Source organism: Athene cunicularia (genome assembly GCF_003259725.1).
Source record: "Athene cunicularia isolate RWA chromosome 5 unlocalized genomic scaffold, athCun1 chr5_part1, whole genome shotgun sequence".
Lineage (NCBI taxonomy): Eukaryota > Metazoa > Chordata > Aves > Strigiformes > Strigidae > Athene > Athene cunicularia.
This window is the reverse complement of record NW_020799101.1, coordinates 34,176,562-34,191,139: the sequence shown is the minus strand read 5'-3', so window position 1 is coordinate 34,191,139 and position 14,578 is coordinate 34,176,562.

Genomic DNA, 14,578 nt, shown 5'->3' with positions numbered 1-14,578 from the left:
TCTAAGTTGCAGAAAATAACCATGTAGTGGTTTTTATATGCTTTCCCTGACATCAGTTTCCTGATGTTTCAGCTCAGAGCTTCAATATACAGAGGCAGTACCTGTTTTTTTAAAACAGTGTTCTGTAGTTACTGCACACAATTTGCACAATGTGCTGACTCAAAGATCATCGTACAGCATTTGAAAAAAAAAAAAAAAGGTTGATACAGAATTAAGCCCCAAAGTAAAGTTTCTGTCCACCTAGAGGATCTGAAAAGGTCCTGCTTCATGACAGTACTGTTGCATTCATCACAAGGTTGAACCCCAGCTACTTGAGATTCTTTTCTAAGCAGCAGTCTAAGTACAAAATAGCCTGTTATAAAGTCTACAACACATGGTGGAAATATTTGCTTAAGTAAAAAGTAAAAATGCACTTTTTTTTTTTTTTTTAAGTCTTGCTTGAAATACTTCATGTATTATATAAATGCAAGGTCTGAGGTTGAAAGAACATTGATGCATTCTATAATGACAGTTCTCACATTCCTAGCACAAACATACTTGCTTCTCCTTACTATTCCAACCTCTATTCATCTGCTTAACTGTACTCATTACTACTGCAAAGAATCAGTTAATGCCAGCTTAAAGGTGTTTTTTGGTTTTTTTTAGTACTCTGTTGTTAATTAATGCTGTGTGTACTACTCCTATCTTGTCAAAGTTTTTTTGCTTAAAATTCTTTTTATGAATCAGGAACAAATTCTGATTAGTTATCAATCAGGTAGGAAAATTAATCAGAAGTTTCTGAATATTGGAAATTCCTACAATAGCGCATGAAGGAGAAATAGGCCTTTGTAAACACAGTGTGCATAAGAAGAAGGAGACCTAAAAGTAATTGGAGGAAGGAGGTGGCTTTGTCAACATAAAACTTGTAACTGATTTAACATAAACTGAGAATGGTGGACATCTAATCCAAACTAAACTCGAGTTTCACTGGCTGTTCCTTACAATTTGCACAGGCTTTGTGAGATTTAGATTAGTCTAAAGCACAGCACACATTTTTCATCGTTTTAACAGTTCAGAACTGTTATTTACAGGTGTTAAACTTGAGGCACAAATCCATTATTTTAGTCTGTGCTGAAAGAAAAGCAGAGGCAAACAGCATCTCACAGAAGTAGTGTGAATGAAAACCTGTCACTTTTTATGATCTACCTGAATCTAGGGTGTGGTCCATGCTTACTGTCTTATTATAGAACCCATCCTTTGGTCTGTTTACAGTAAGGTACTGAGCAGACCAGGCTTTTATAGGTCTTCTGAACTCACTTTAAAAAATCTACTACAGTTATCAGCACTTGTACCACCAGAAATATCAAAACTAGACAGAATTCCTCTATGTAGTTTTCATTCTCAATTTAGAAAGAGGAGAAATAGGAAGTAAGAGTAATTCACTCTTAGGATCCTTGCATTTTCTAAACAGCCAAAGAAATGAGTGCTTTAGAGAAGAATCCTTCAGTAGAGTGCTTAAGAGTAGAAGAAATTAGTAATTTGGATTAATTCTTTAGAAGAAGTAATTTATTTGATTTTTTTTTTCTACTTTTTAATAATCCAGAAAAAGATGTAGGAGTTTAAAATTGTCCACAGACTCAATAAACAAATCCCCTCTAATCTGCAGAAGATTTCAAAAAGTTAGCTGTGAACAGTTCTATTTTCTGGTATATTGGTGACTGAAGTCCTCAGATGTTGCTTCTGTTCTGGTTAATTATAAAGTAATCAACTAGAGGAATGCTGCGCTATGTATTTTAATTGATTCTTAGTGTTTCATGGTCATCATCATGCTAAGCACTGTGAAGACATGGACAAAATGCTTGCTCCTGCCTGCCTGAACTGTGTCTAAACAGGCAAAAGGGGAAACGGAAGATGAGAATTTGACCAGAATTACACAACTGACTAATAGAAAACAAAGGAATCAAGATTTCCTGCATTTGAGCATGATAAGCAGTGGATCAGGCTTCTTTTTACCTGTAGAATTTATGGGGGAAACAAAATACTCCATTTTTTCACTTGCTAGAATGTGGACAGCCTATTGGATTAGGAGACACAGTTTTGAGTTCTCTGGTTTTGACTCTTGTTCTCAGTCTGGTTTCCTAAGGAAATGAAACCTGTGCAATCATGGTGGGTGTGTATGGGTGCCTGTACATGTGTTCAAAGTAGTAACTTTTGAACCTGTTGGCAAACTGTAGCAAAACTGGACACAAAGTACTGGTGTCAAAGATAATGTAATTCAAAGGTATTAGTCTCAAAGGTAATGTAATGTAAATGTTGTGAAAATAGGGGGACAACTGTAGATGCCAGACTGTAGCCTGAGAGCAAGAAAATTCAGGTGATAGAAATCATACTGCTTTTGTTTTAATGTTAACAGAACCATTCATTGATGTCTTTGTTAGGTTTTAGAGTTTTCATCTGTATTAAGAAATTTATTAATTAAAAACCCAACAACAAAATGGAATCACATGAAACAATGCCACATTAGGAACCAGAGCTTAAGGGAAGAAAGCCAAATACAGTATTATTCATAATAAAATAATCAACTAGAAGAACTGCTCATGCATGGATGACCTGGATCTCTCCCTTCAGCTTCTGAGTGTCATGTTTTTATGCACAGCCACAAGACCATTCAGATTCCCTCTGTGCTTCAGAGGGTAAAGCTGGTGGTAGCAGAAAGCCCCACTGCTGTATTTAAAGGAAGAAGGAGGAAACAGAGATTAAACCTAGGGTGAAGCTATGTTCATAACTGAGTATATTTATGTTATTGATCTCAGACATTGTAATTAGGCAGGGCCTACTCAAAAATATCAGTGTAGACAAGGCCTCATTGAGGCTCAGGGAAGACAGTGATTTAACTACTAACATTAAAATATGCAGCTTGAGCATCTGTTCATGCTAGAACTTACTTGCTCCTTTACAAGTACTGCTCCGCTTCCTAGCTGGAAGAGTGTGTGAATGAAGCTGGAGAGAGTTTCATGTTTCATGTGAGTACTGATGAACAGGTCAGAAAATTTATTTCCTTTTTAAAAACAAGAGCCCCAGTATAATTCAGTTTCCCACCCTCACTAATGTGAGCAGCCTTCAACCAAACCAAACAATTTCCACTGTGTCACATGCATTCACTCAGCATAAGCATCAAATGGAAGGAGAGAGGCTGAAACTCTAAGACCTTTTTACATGGGATGGGCCAGGTAATGTTTTTATTCTGGTTGCTATAGTAATGAATACAGATAAAGATGATTGCACAGTCACTGCAATGACACATTTAGAGAGTAGCAATTTCATACAGTAGCAATACAACTGCAGTGCGAGAAAGTGATGTAATGAAGGAAAGATAAGTCAACAGCATGCTTATGTGTTTATTGGATTATGATGAAATATTTGAGAGAGGAAGGCTGGCTCCTTTTTAAGATGTTAGCATCAGATTTTTTACACTAAATTCAGTATCTTGCTCTTCCACAACTTACTTTTGTGACCTTGACCATGTCATGCAGTTCAGATCCACTGCAACACAGTGTTGACTGAGTTATAAGCAGTAACAAGCCATTTTATGCACTTGGCCATGGAGCACAATCTAGTACCTTATAAATTACTCATATTGACAGCAGGCTGCATTCTGAGCTGGGAGCAGCTGAACATAGTTAATAGTAATTTCTTCTTAAAGATCATACCTTAAATTACATCATCTGACATAAGTGGTCTTTGCTGAAAGGAGGCACTTCTTTTACTTGAGGTTCTGGAATCTCTCCTCAAGACAGATTCCCTTCAAAGAGCAAGGAAGTCAACATTGTTTTCGTAATGTATTTAAATTCAGTGGCTCAGATGCTAGGAGCCCTCATAGAGATGCTCTCACTCATAGAGAATACTCTGGCACTTCTGATATCATTATATGTGATGCCTAGGTTCAATTCCTTCCACTGTCTGTGGAAATTCAAATCTTACCTCTCATGTCTCAGTGGAAAAATGACTTAAATGCCAGGCTATAGGATCTTTAAAAGGGAAGGGTGCTCTCACTCTCTCCTACTCAATAATTAAAGAACCTTGGCTGCATGGGGATTGCACATAACAAACATTGACACAGCCAACTACCAGAACACTTTCTTGGGAAGGGGAAAAATTAGGTTCCATTTCTCTTATATTTATGAAGCAGTCCTTGGATCAAGTTTTTCAAGCAACATAGGCAGAGTAGCAAACAGCCTATGGATTTTGATTGCTGGGAGCTTACTAGTCTGTCCAGAAACAGAGCTCTGGATGCCATCAGATTGTGGAAGCAGCAATGTCAGGATATCAAGAATTTTAAGTTTGATCTAAAGAATCTGGAATACAAAATACTCTATGGACTGAGATGTCAGTCTTGCTGAACAGTTTTCCATTAGTAAAATCATAGTGTTCATAGTTTCCTACCTGCCCCAGGTTCTGTGTGATTAACTACATTAAAACTGTGAGAAAATCAGAAATTACAACCATATGGCCATGGAAGATATAAACAAAACTGACAAAGATTTATCAAATGTAAACAGCTTCAAATTAAAAGATTCTTTTAAGCAATTTTTCAAAGTATCAAAAAGATTAAAAGAATTAAAATTGCAAAAAGCATAATATTTAATCAGTCAAATGATAGCACAATGATTTTGTACAGCAGGAAGCCCTTGTTGTTTTTCAAAACATATTCCATAAACTAGTTGCAAAGCACTTTGAATAACTGTCTTGTTAAATAATTTGCAGATGAGATACAAAGAAATAAAAAAAGGAGATATTTGCACAACAGATAATGAAATTTTGAAAAACTCAACATGTTCTAGTCTATACATAAATGGCAGAAAAATGAAAGATAGAAGGCACATGATTGAGATAAACTTGTTAAATTGCTGGGGTCACCTCCTGAATTTCCTCTTATCCCTGATGTTACCAAACACACTGTTCAAGGAACAGGCGAATGAGACAAATGATGAAGTAGTGTTGAAGAATACAAGCAATGCTTAAAAAGGTGGCTGCATATTAACTTGAACCGTATATAACTAAATACAGGCAGTTAAAATAAAACAAAAGAAAAAAATCAGTGAAATAACTCTTTCAGTTCTGTGTGATATACCTAAGCATGTTCTGGAATCTACACAGCTCCAAGGGAACAATTTCCTATGGAAGCATGTCAAGCATTAAAATTATATCTCTTTATCTGAGCATCATGACCACAACTATTAGCATTGCTCAGTCTTGGAAATTTGTATGAAAATGAAATGTTCTAGCACATCTACATAGTTGCCCAACTTCTAATGGTGATGAACAATCCTGTAAAGTCAGCATGGCATGTGAATGCATCCCACTGGTGGGTCAAACTGAATCTTCAGTACTGGTGCATAAATACACTGTGTGTCAGAGAGATCATAAAAACTATGCAAAGGAAATATAAGGTTCTGCATCTCAATCAGCAATTACTCCTACGGAGTGCTACTATTTCTTGCCACCTATCTTGCAAAAAAGCTGAGGGATCTACAGACCTATTTTATTTAAAGTCTGAACTATTTTTTCATTGCCACAACCGCAGTTTTTGATAAAAGCACTTAAGCAACCTCTCCTGACTGAATACAAATAGTTTGCACCTTGTCAAATATTTGAATATTGGTAGAATCGGACATGTCCATTTAAGCACAATTCTTCTTTATTGTCATTTCTCTCTACTATGGAAATATGCTTTAAACTTTTTTGTCCACATTCTTGAATAATATTCTGTAAGAAGCTGTGAATAATAGTGTTTGGCATGTTCTTAAAAGCATTGTAAAATAATCTGCATTAAGAATACTAGTTCAGTTACTCTGACTCATTAGTCACAGAACTTATGGACAATGTTTTTCCCTCCCACTTTTTTTTCTGACCTTTTAAAGATAGATATCACTAAGTTTAAACTAAAATTTTAAAATGTGCTTGTATTTGACCAAGAAATAGCACACAGCCTTTTTTTTTTTTTTTTTTTTTTTTTGACCCGTGAGTCATCCTGAACAAACATTAACAACCCTTCCTTTCAAAATTCTGAAGTGATAAAATAGGACAGGTAGATAGGAAGAGAGAAAATACACCCAAACAGCCCCTTTTCAGACAGAAATTGAATCTCTGACTTTCACTACTGTATTATTTTCAGGTTGTCATAAGACTTCACTGTTCATGTTTATACCACAGGATTTCAGAAGCTTTCAAAACTGTTAAAGAAAGGTACTGTTAACTCTTTTTTACAGATGATTGAAGGGGCAAAAGAAGAAGCTGCAAACTAATGATTTTGAAAATATTTCTAGTTGAGGCTACAAAAAGTTTTACATAGTTTACCTAACCCTCTTGTAGCCTGACTACCAGAAATAGCACTAAAGATGCTCCGCTTATCTTGACAGTTGTGCATTGTTTTCTAAGTTAGATGTTCACAGAGACAACTATAATTGGAGACTAAGTTCCTGAACCTAACAGAGTACTTGGGCTAGGGCTTTAACCTAATATTACCCCTTAATATTTCATCTTGAGGAGCTCCTAACAAATAAGAATTTCTTTTAAACCAGATTAATTTTCAGCATATGAATTTTTAGCCTGTCCCTGTTTGACATTTTAAAATGAGTGGGTTTAAATGTGTTTGCTGAATTGGTGCCTAAATACCTTCAAATGATGTGACTATTGATATGGTACTGGACATTGGTTTTATCATATATTCACAATTACATTCTGTTCAGTACTGCTATAACTACTCTCCCTGATTGCAGCTGAAGCCAGCAATAGAAAATGCTTCTAATCCAGAAAAGTGACAGTAAGGCTTGACAATACAGCTATTCAGAGCAGCCCTTTAAAATGAAACAACATGCATTGCTTTGAAGATGGGAAGGCAATGAGGTATAAAACTGGGAGAGTTCAGGAAAACTTGCATCATTTTACATTTAAGTAGTTGACATTTCCCTGTATTCGTTTGACATTTACCCACAATGGACCACAAATGAAGGTGGTAGATTATCTCTCTGCTTACTCAAAATTTTCTGTATTGCATTCATCTGCCTGATCCCGTTCCCAGCATAACATATTGCAAAGTGTCTATTAAATCCAGCAAACTCAGGAACAGGTTTTACATTCCCTTCATGTAAGTAGAAGTCTGTTGGTATCAACATAGGTGTTTTAAATATTCTATAACGAGTCTGAGCACACTTTTTCTGATATTTTGGTCACCTGTCTTTTCAAGATATTTTCTCCATTCATTCCTAATTACCCAAAGAACTATAGAGGCTGACCAGTGCATTGACCTATCCTGATGATATTCTTTAGTGACAAAGCAGAAATTCAACAAAGTACTGTTGTGTAACAGTTTTTGTAAACAGCTTTGAATAAAACAGGATTTTTTTCTAACTAGCTCCAAATATGTTATGTAATATCAGTTCTGTTCAACAGAAAAGGTGTCAAATAAATTCTTCAGTCAACCACCCTCCCTTCTGCACTACACGTGGAGCAAATAGCCTCCAGGTCAAGCCGTAAGTATACAGACTGAGAACAAGAGAGCACATGAGAGACAAATGGAGTCCTAGAAAGAGAAATCTTTCCTTTCATGCATACATATGGCTGGTAAACTTAACCATTTTCAGCCCATAACAAAGACTATTTTTTCCTTTTAAATAATGGTCAATCTACTGTTAAGCCTTATATCAATTAGAAGACAGAAAGCTCTTGGCAGCCACTGCTATTATCTGCAGCCACACTGCCTTTGTTCTTAGTCCTATTCTGTCTGCTTCCTTCTGATCCCCCAACACCGAGGGTGAGTTGCTGGAATGGGTTTGAGGGAAAATGCTCTTCCTCCCCTCTCCTCTCACTTCCTCTTTTCCCCAGCTGACTCACATACTGAGCATACAGAGAGAAGGGCAAGCAAAACCTGGTGAGAAGGGAAAAAAGACCATTTCCCTTAAAGTGATGCAGAAGGAGAGAGAGACCCTCAGCAGAGGAAGAGTATTGGCCTTGTCTATGTGATGTGTCACGTCCATTTACATTTTCAGCACTCAATCCAGTGTTCAGTTCAGAACAGCACAACCTTGCACTTCAGGGAGAAATCCCCTTGGAAAAGGTTCCTGCCCTGCAGATGAGACCAGTAAGGGCAGAGAAACACTACTTCCTACACACCCACATCCTGTAAAAGCACTGTGATTACTCCTAATTTCTCCTCACCTCAACTGTCACTCCTGCTTCTTCACAGAATCTCTACCACTGACTTTGTCACTGCAAAGAGCAAGGGCAAAATCATTAATACTGGCCTTGAATACTGCAGCAGCAAAATTAAATTTTGCCCACTCAGTTTGGAAATTTTGAAAAAGCTCTCAGAAACAAATCACATGGAAATCATGTCTACATTCCTTTCCAGATCAAAGGCGCACTGTAATTTTATCAGCTATTTGCTAAACAGAAAAAATTTAAGTAAATATTACAATAAACAAAAAAAACCCCACCACTTCTGTGAGACCAACTTTCATCCCATGATATTTTCAAAGGCACTGTTATATCCACAACAATTTATCTGTGAAACTACTTTTAAAAGGTTAAAACAATACACTTAATGTATTTCCAGTGAGTGGTGTCTTGCTTCTTGCTGCTGACCAAGAGATATCCTGTAAAGGAAGTAGCTAATCACTGCCTCCTTGGAAAATGTTTACAAAGGGACGTTTGGGATGATGTTATCTACATCCTGTTTAAGTAGTTGGTTTGTTCTTTTAAATCAAGATGGTGAACAAAAAAGAAGCATTCTTAGCCGTATTGTTATGGTTTTCTTTTCTGTATCTTGAGTCTCACTGTTTCTGGACAGTAGTTATTTCAGGAGTACCAGCTGTTTTTCCCTTTATACACATGCATTTTAAGAAAGAAGGTATCGTAGCATGGTTGGGGTTTTGAGGGAAGTAGATTCATTTTCATGCAATTTTTATCAAAACCAATTGGTAAAGTCTATGTACACATAAGTATCCTGATGACCCGAATCAAAACTGTACGTTAATTCTAAAAGACCATAAAGGAAAGAAAACTATTCTGCTATGGACTACTGGAGGGAAACAGAAGTTATGATGACAGTGCTCTTTGGCTTAGTTGTAGTAAATAAAAGCTTTTATCTTTCCCTGATGCCAGAATTAAATGTAATTTTGGTTTTAGTGATACAGAACACAGATTTCAGTGACCAGTACCATTACCTTTCAGTGCATATTACAGTATCATAATAGCCCCACTGTGTGCTACTTCTGAAACAGCTAGACATTAACGCGAGATAGGCAGATCATCAGTGCTTACTGTATTTCAGCATTCTCCTAAACAGGAAAACTTCAAAATCTTTAATCAATAGAAAGGCTGAGGTATTACTTGTAGGACTGAGCCTCAAAGCCACACAAATCTGTGTGCTTCTACTCAGAAGAATGTCACCAGCTGATAACATTTTCTGACTTACCAGACTTAATGTTTTTATATATTATCAAGATATATGTTCATTGCTCTTCTTACTGGAACAATTTTAGTCAACTCTTACTTAAGTCTTCCAGAGTTAAAACAACCAAAAAGTCTAACAGTTTCAGTTATAGGTGGCTAACAGTGCAAAACTGTTGCCAATCAGCAGGTTACAACAGACTGATGACAACTGACTGATGCAAACATAGGCATAGTTCCTAAAGTAAATTTTAGAGTCTTTGATGACTTTTAAGTCCTTTAGAGAGTCCAGGGTGAAAACAGAAGGAGAAATTAAGTTATTAAAAATTATGAAATATCTATTTTCCTGGAGTGCCTCACTTCATCTTGTAAGATTTGTCTGAAAATAATTAAAAAGGAAGACCATAATTTTACTTCTAACGACTACAAGCCATCTAACTTCTGTAACCAAAGCAGTTGAAAATGACAACTCTCATCAGTATGCCTCCTTATTTGTCCCTACTACATACCCATACTATAATCAAAATGGAAACAGGTGCTATGAAAGAAATTGTATCTTGTTTTATAGTTAAAGGTAATATTGACATTCATACACACAATGAGATATGAATCTCCTAATTCTGGAGTACACAGTTCTTCAAGGGGCATTTCTCATGATAACACTGTCATAACTGCAGTGGCTTAAAGACACAGACAAGACAAGGTCTACGGGTAGACATAATACCTTTTATTGGACCAACTAGTATAATATAGGAAAAATTAGACAGATTTCCAGATGTTGCTGTTTTTTAAGTTTTCAACATAATTTCCTACAATATTCTTGCATTCAGTTTGGGACAGAGGTCTAGATGGGTGAACAACTAGATACTCATCTAGTAAAAAGCTGTTTGAATGGTTAGGCTTGGAGGGTATGGGTTGTATTCTGACTGGAGGCTGGCAGTGAGTAGCACAGGGGTCTGTCCTGGGACCTGTCCATTTTAACACTTATCAACAGTCTGGAGGAGGTGATACAGTGCACTCCCCTCAAGTTTGCAGGCAGCATCAGATTGGGACAACAATTCAGGCCACTTGAGGGCAGGGCTGCCATCCAGAGAGATCCAGTTCCAGGCTCCCCAGTACACGAAGGACACCGACAGATTGATGTGAGTTCACCAAAGGGCCACAAGGATTGTTGGATGGAGTGCTTGCCCTATGAGGGGATGCTAAGGGAACTGGGCCTTTTCAGCCTGGAGAAGAGATGGCCTCAGGGGGATGTAGTAGCAGACTGACTGGACTTCTGAGAAGGCTACTGAGAAGGAGTCAGGTTCTTCACAGCAGTGCATGGCAGGAGTATGAGGGACAATAAATAAACTGAAACAAAAAGATATTTTTGGATATAAGGATTTTTTTTTTTTTTAACTATAAGAGCAGTCAAACATTGCAACAGATTGCTCAGAGGAACTGTGCAGTCTTCAGGCTTTGAGGCTTTCAAGATTCAACTGGATGAAGCCCTGAGCTACCAGGTCTAGTCTCACAGCTGGATGTGCTTTGAGCAGGAGGCTGGACCTCAGGTCCCTTCCAAACTCAGTCATTTTGTGATTCTGTGATTCTCTGCAGAAACCCTCTTCAAGTCTACCCAAAATCTTGCCTCTTTCTAACTGTGTCAGCTGGTCTCATAAAAGAGACTGCCTTTACCTACAAACTATGTCTTGCCTATAATTTTCAAGACTAAACCCCACAGATGTTCCATCAAGTGGCAGCATGTTTACACCTACATGTATCATTACTAGGACTGGAGTCATTCAACCCACCCCACAGGCCTTTGGTATTTGAACTGACAAAATGACTCACAGTAGCTCTAATCTTCAGCCTGAGTGCTCACTGAGAGTGGTGGGGAACCCATGGCTGTCAAACATCCTAAGAAATGCTCTGGCAAAATCCAAGATGAGTGAGACCCAGGTACTCCATGCTCTACTCTAGGTTCTGACAATTTTCCTAAGTTTTTCCTCTTTCATGAATTCTAGTCTTGTCTCTTCCACCTTGTTCAGCTCAAGGCTGACTGCTGGACATTAAAAGGTTTAGCAGAAGCAGCCTTTACAGAAGAAATGTCAGTATAGAGGTAGGCTAGATAGGTAGATCTGTTAGTAGCATAGTTAGTAACTTTGTAAGATGTCTTGAATATAATGTACACAAACCTATGGTCCTTAAATGTAAGGAGGCAGTGGCTCTTCATCACTGGTTGAACACTGGGTGCTCTCAATTAATTCTATTCTTGCAGAAAAGCTGGAACTTCAGAGGTACTGACAACCCAAACCACTTAATTAAGATCAGTCTAGTCTTCAACCTGACTTAAAGATCATGTTTAAAAAGAGGATTCACATTCTTCTTAATTTTCTATACACTCTCTCAATCCTACAGTCTTACACTTTTAGGTCCCATTCTGCAATCATGAGTTTTATTGTCTCCCACTTATAAATGAAAGCTGTAGTTGTCCAAAATGTCACTCTAGAACATGTACCATTGAAGGAAGATGCTTGGGATGAAGTCACAAAACTTAACACTCTTATAGGTCACATCGCTTCAGTAAGTGGAACATTCCATCCCTGGCCACTATGGCAAAGGTGCATCAAGAGAAAAATAGTGGGAGAACTACCATGGTCTGATAACCTCAGTGGGATTATGAGACCAAAGCCTTCACTAACACTACAACTTTCTAAAAATAAAAAAGTTTGATAAATCAGTGAAAGTACCCAAAGCCTAGATCATCTGGATCAAAAGTTATGACCCAACTGTGGGAAAAAACATTAGAAATTCTTCGCTAGCCGTAACAGAAATCGGCACTCAGACCAACAAAAACTGTTCTAACAGCTACAAAAACAGCTACAAACTTGAATTACAACAGGGAAGTACAGTTAGATGATGCCTTAAGTAGGAGAGCTATTCCTATCAGCTGATCATAGAGGATAGCCACACCTTTGGCGTTATCACAGCTCAGATGAAAGAAGTTTTTTCATGTGCAACTGATAGCAGGCTCTCACTCACGACAACTTGTTAAACCCAATGATACTGATTACTAACTAGTTTGCATAACATATGTTGACTTTTCATATAGCGACTCTTCTTAGCCTTCCATTTGCTGTCCTTTTCAATTATGTTAGCAAGTTTTTTCCTTTTCTAGAATTGCTTCCTACACTAGATCGTCTGGCTTGTCTTTCTGTTGTCTGCTGACACCACCATCTAGCAGATGCTCTGTCAGAACTAAGGAACCTTCTCATTCATGATCCCACAAGGACACTGAAAAGCTTTCAGAATTAGGCTGTGATTTTACAATGATCTGTGTAAAACAGATCTAAGTGAAAGTTACTGGCAAAATGTGTGGTCTTGCTCTTTTGCTCTTGTTTGGTTGTGGCTGCAATTGAGCTCATATGCGTGGGTGGTGAAATTAATTAAATAATTGATACCTCATGGCAGAACATGTATCACTTTCAGTTGGGTTGGGTTTTTTGCCTTAATGTTTGTGTGCAACTCACCATGTGGTTGTACAAGCTCCACTAATTGGCCCATTGTAAACAGCAGGAATAAGAACCCAGGAAAGATGGCAAATTAAATGTGCTTAAAGCAGATATGAAAGAACAGCTTAAGAAAATTATTTTCACCCTACTTCAAGGCCAAACTAGGTTTGTGGACTCATACTAACTTGGAAGGAAGAAGGCATATCTTGAAGTACAACAGAACTTAAAAGATCCAGCTTGTGCTGAGGCAGTAAGTTGGTCCCTTCACTTGGTTCCAATGGTAAAATCCAATTTATAAACTACTGTTGTTGCAAGACCTTCCAGGTATCTGAGTACAACAGTATAAGAATGCCTGGCTAGTCCTGCCTGCTTGGGAGCAATATGGCCCATCCTAGGCAACATCATCTTGCAACTCTGTCAGCATGGCTCCTTTGGATCATAAGTTATAAAGTAATCATCTACTGACTGGAGCTACTATTTCTGAGAAGAAATATCTTGCCTTTCCACAAAGTAAACCTCTGATCCTCTGAGGACACAAACCAGGCACGAATCTACTTTACAGCAGAAGACCATTTAATCTGATGAATGTCACATTCAAGGATCAGTATGTCAGACTGCTATGTGGGCATGTAAGTTACAACTGAATTTTTATATGAGATTGTGTGCTGTAAGGTTTACACATGGATTATTTTCTGACCACAAAGCTAGACAGCATTCTTTCTGTCAAACTGCCATTTATTTGTGTTTGTGTATGCATGCACATGACCTTTTCAAGTAAAAAGAAAAAGGAAAGCTAGCTGGGTTGTACTTCTCTGAAGCAGAATTCAGCCAGGAGATTGGTTTAACAACATTAATTGCTACAGATAATATCACAGACCACCTGACCTGTGGTCTTGCATATATATTAATGTATTTGTGTTTCTTAAACCACAGCGACCTTCAAGCTCTATGCTAGGAGCTGCTTTAGAAGTTATTCATAAGAATGTGACCTACCCAACCACTGATGTGATTTCCAGGAGTATGTAGGATTTTCCCTTTCACGTGGAGCTCTTCAGCAAAACAAAAGTCATGTTCGTACAGCTCCTGTTCTGATAATGGTAGCTACCACTGCCTCTGAGAAAATGCCAGTGAGCCGTGTCCTTTGCAAAACTGATCATTTTGGAGCCCTGAAAAGAAATGTGCCCTGGTTGGTGGCAGAGAATTACTTGCATTACCTGAACCTTACCAGTCCATCTTAAAATTAAAGAAACAGTTTATGAAAACTGTCTGGATGTCGGTGTGAGGCACTATGCCACTATGATGCCTCAATAGTTTTAAAGAACGTAAACTGTGCTCTCAAAATAAGCTGTTGAGAATGCAGCAGCCGAAAGACCCCATGGCCCAGGACTTTTGTACTGCTCCGTCGAGTGTGTTTCTCCACAAAAGACCATTTGATCAAACTAAATTACAGGATACGGGGTGAGCTTGGCCTTTCAGATTTTCTGCCTGGTGATGTCTCCTCAGAAGCGAAGAAGTTGTCAACGTTGGGTTGGAAGACCTCTCAGAAACTTGCAATTACTTCCAGCTGGGTGCGGGGGGAGCAGCGTGTCTCCGCGGGCGCCTTCCCGCCGCCGGGGTCCCGCGGCAGGTAGCGGGGGAACGAAAGGGCCGCCCGAGAG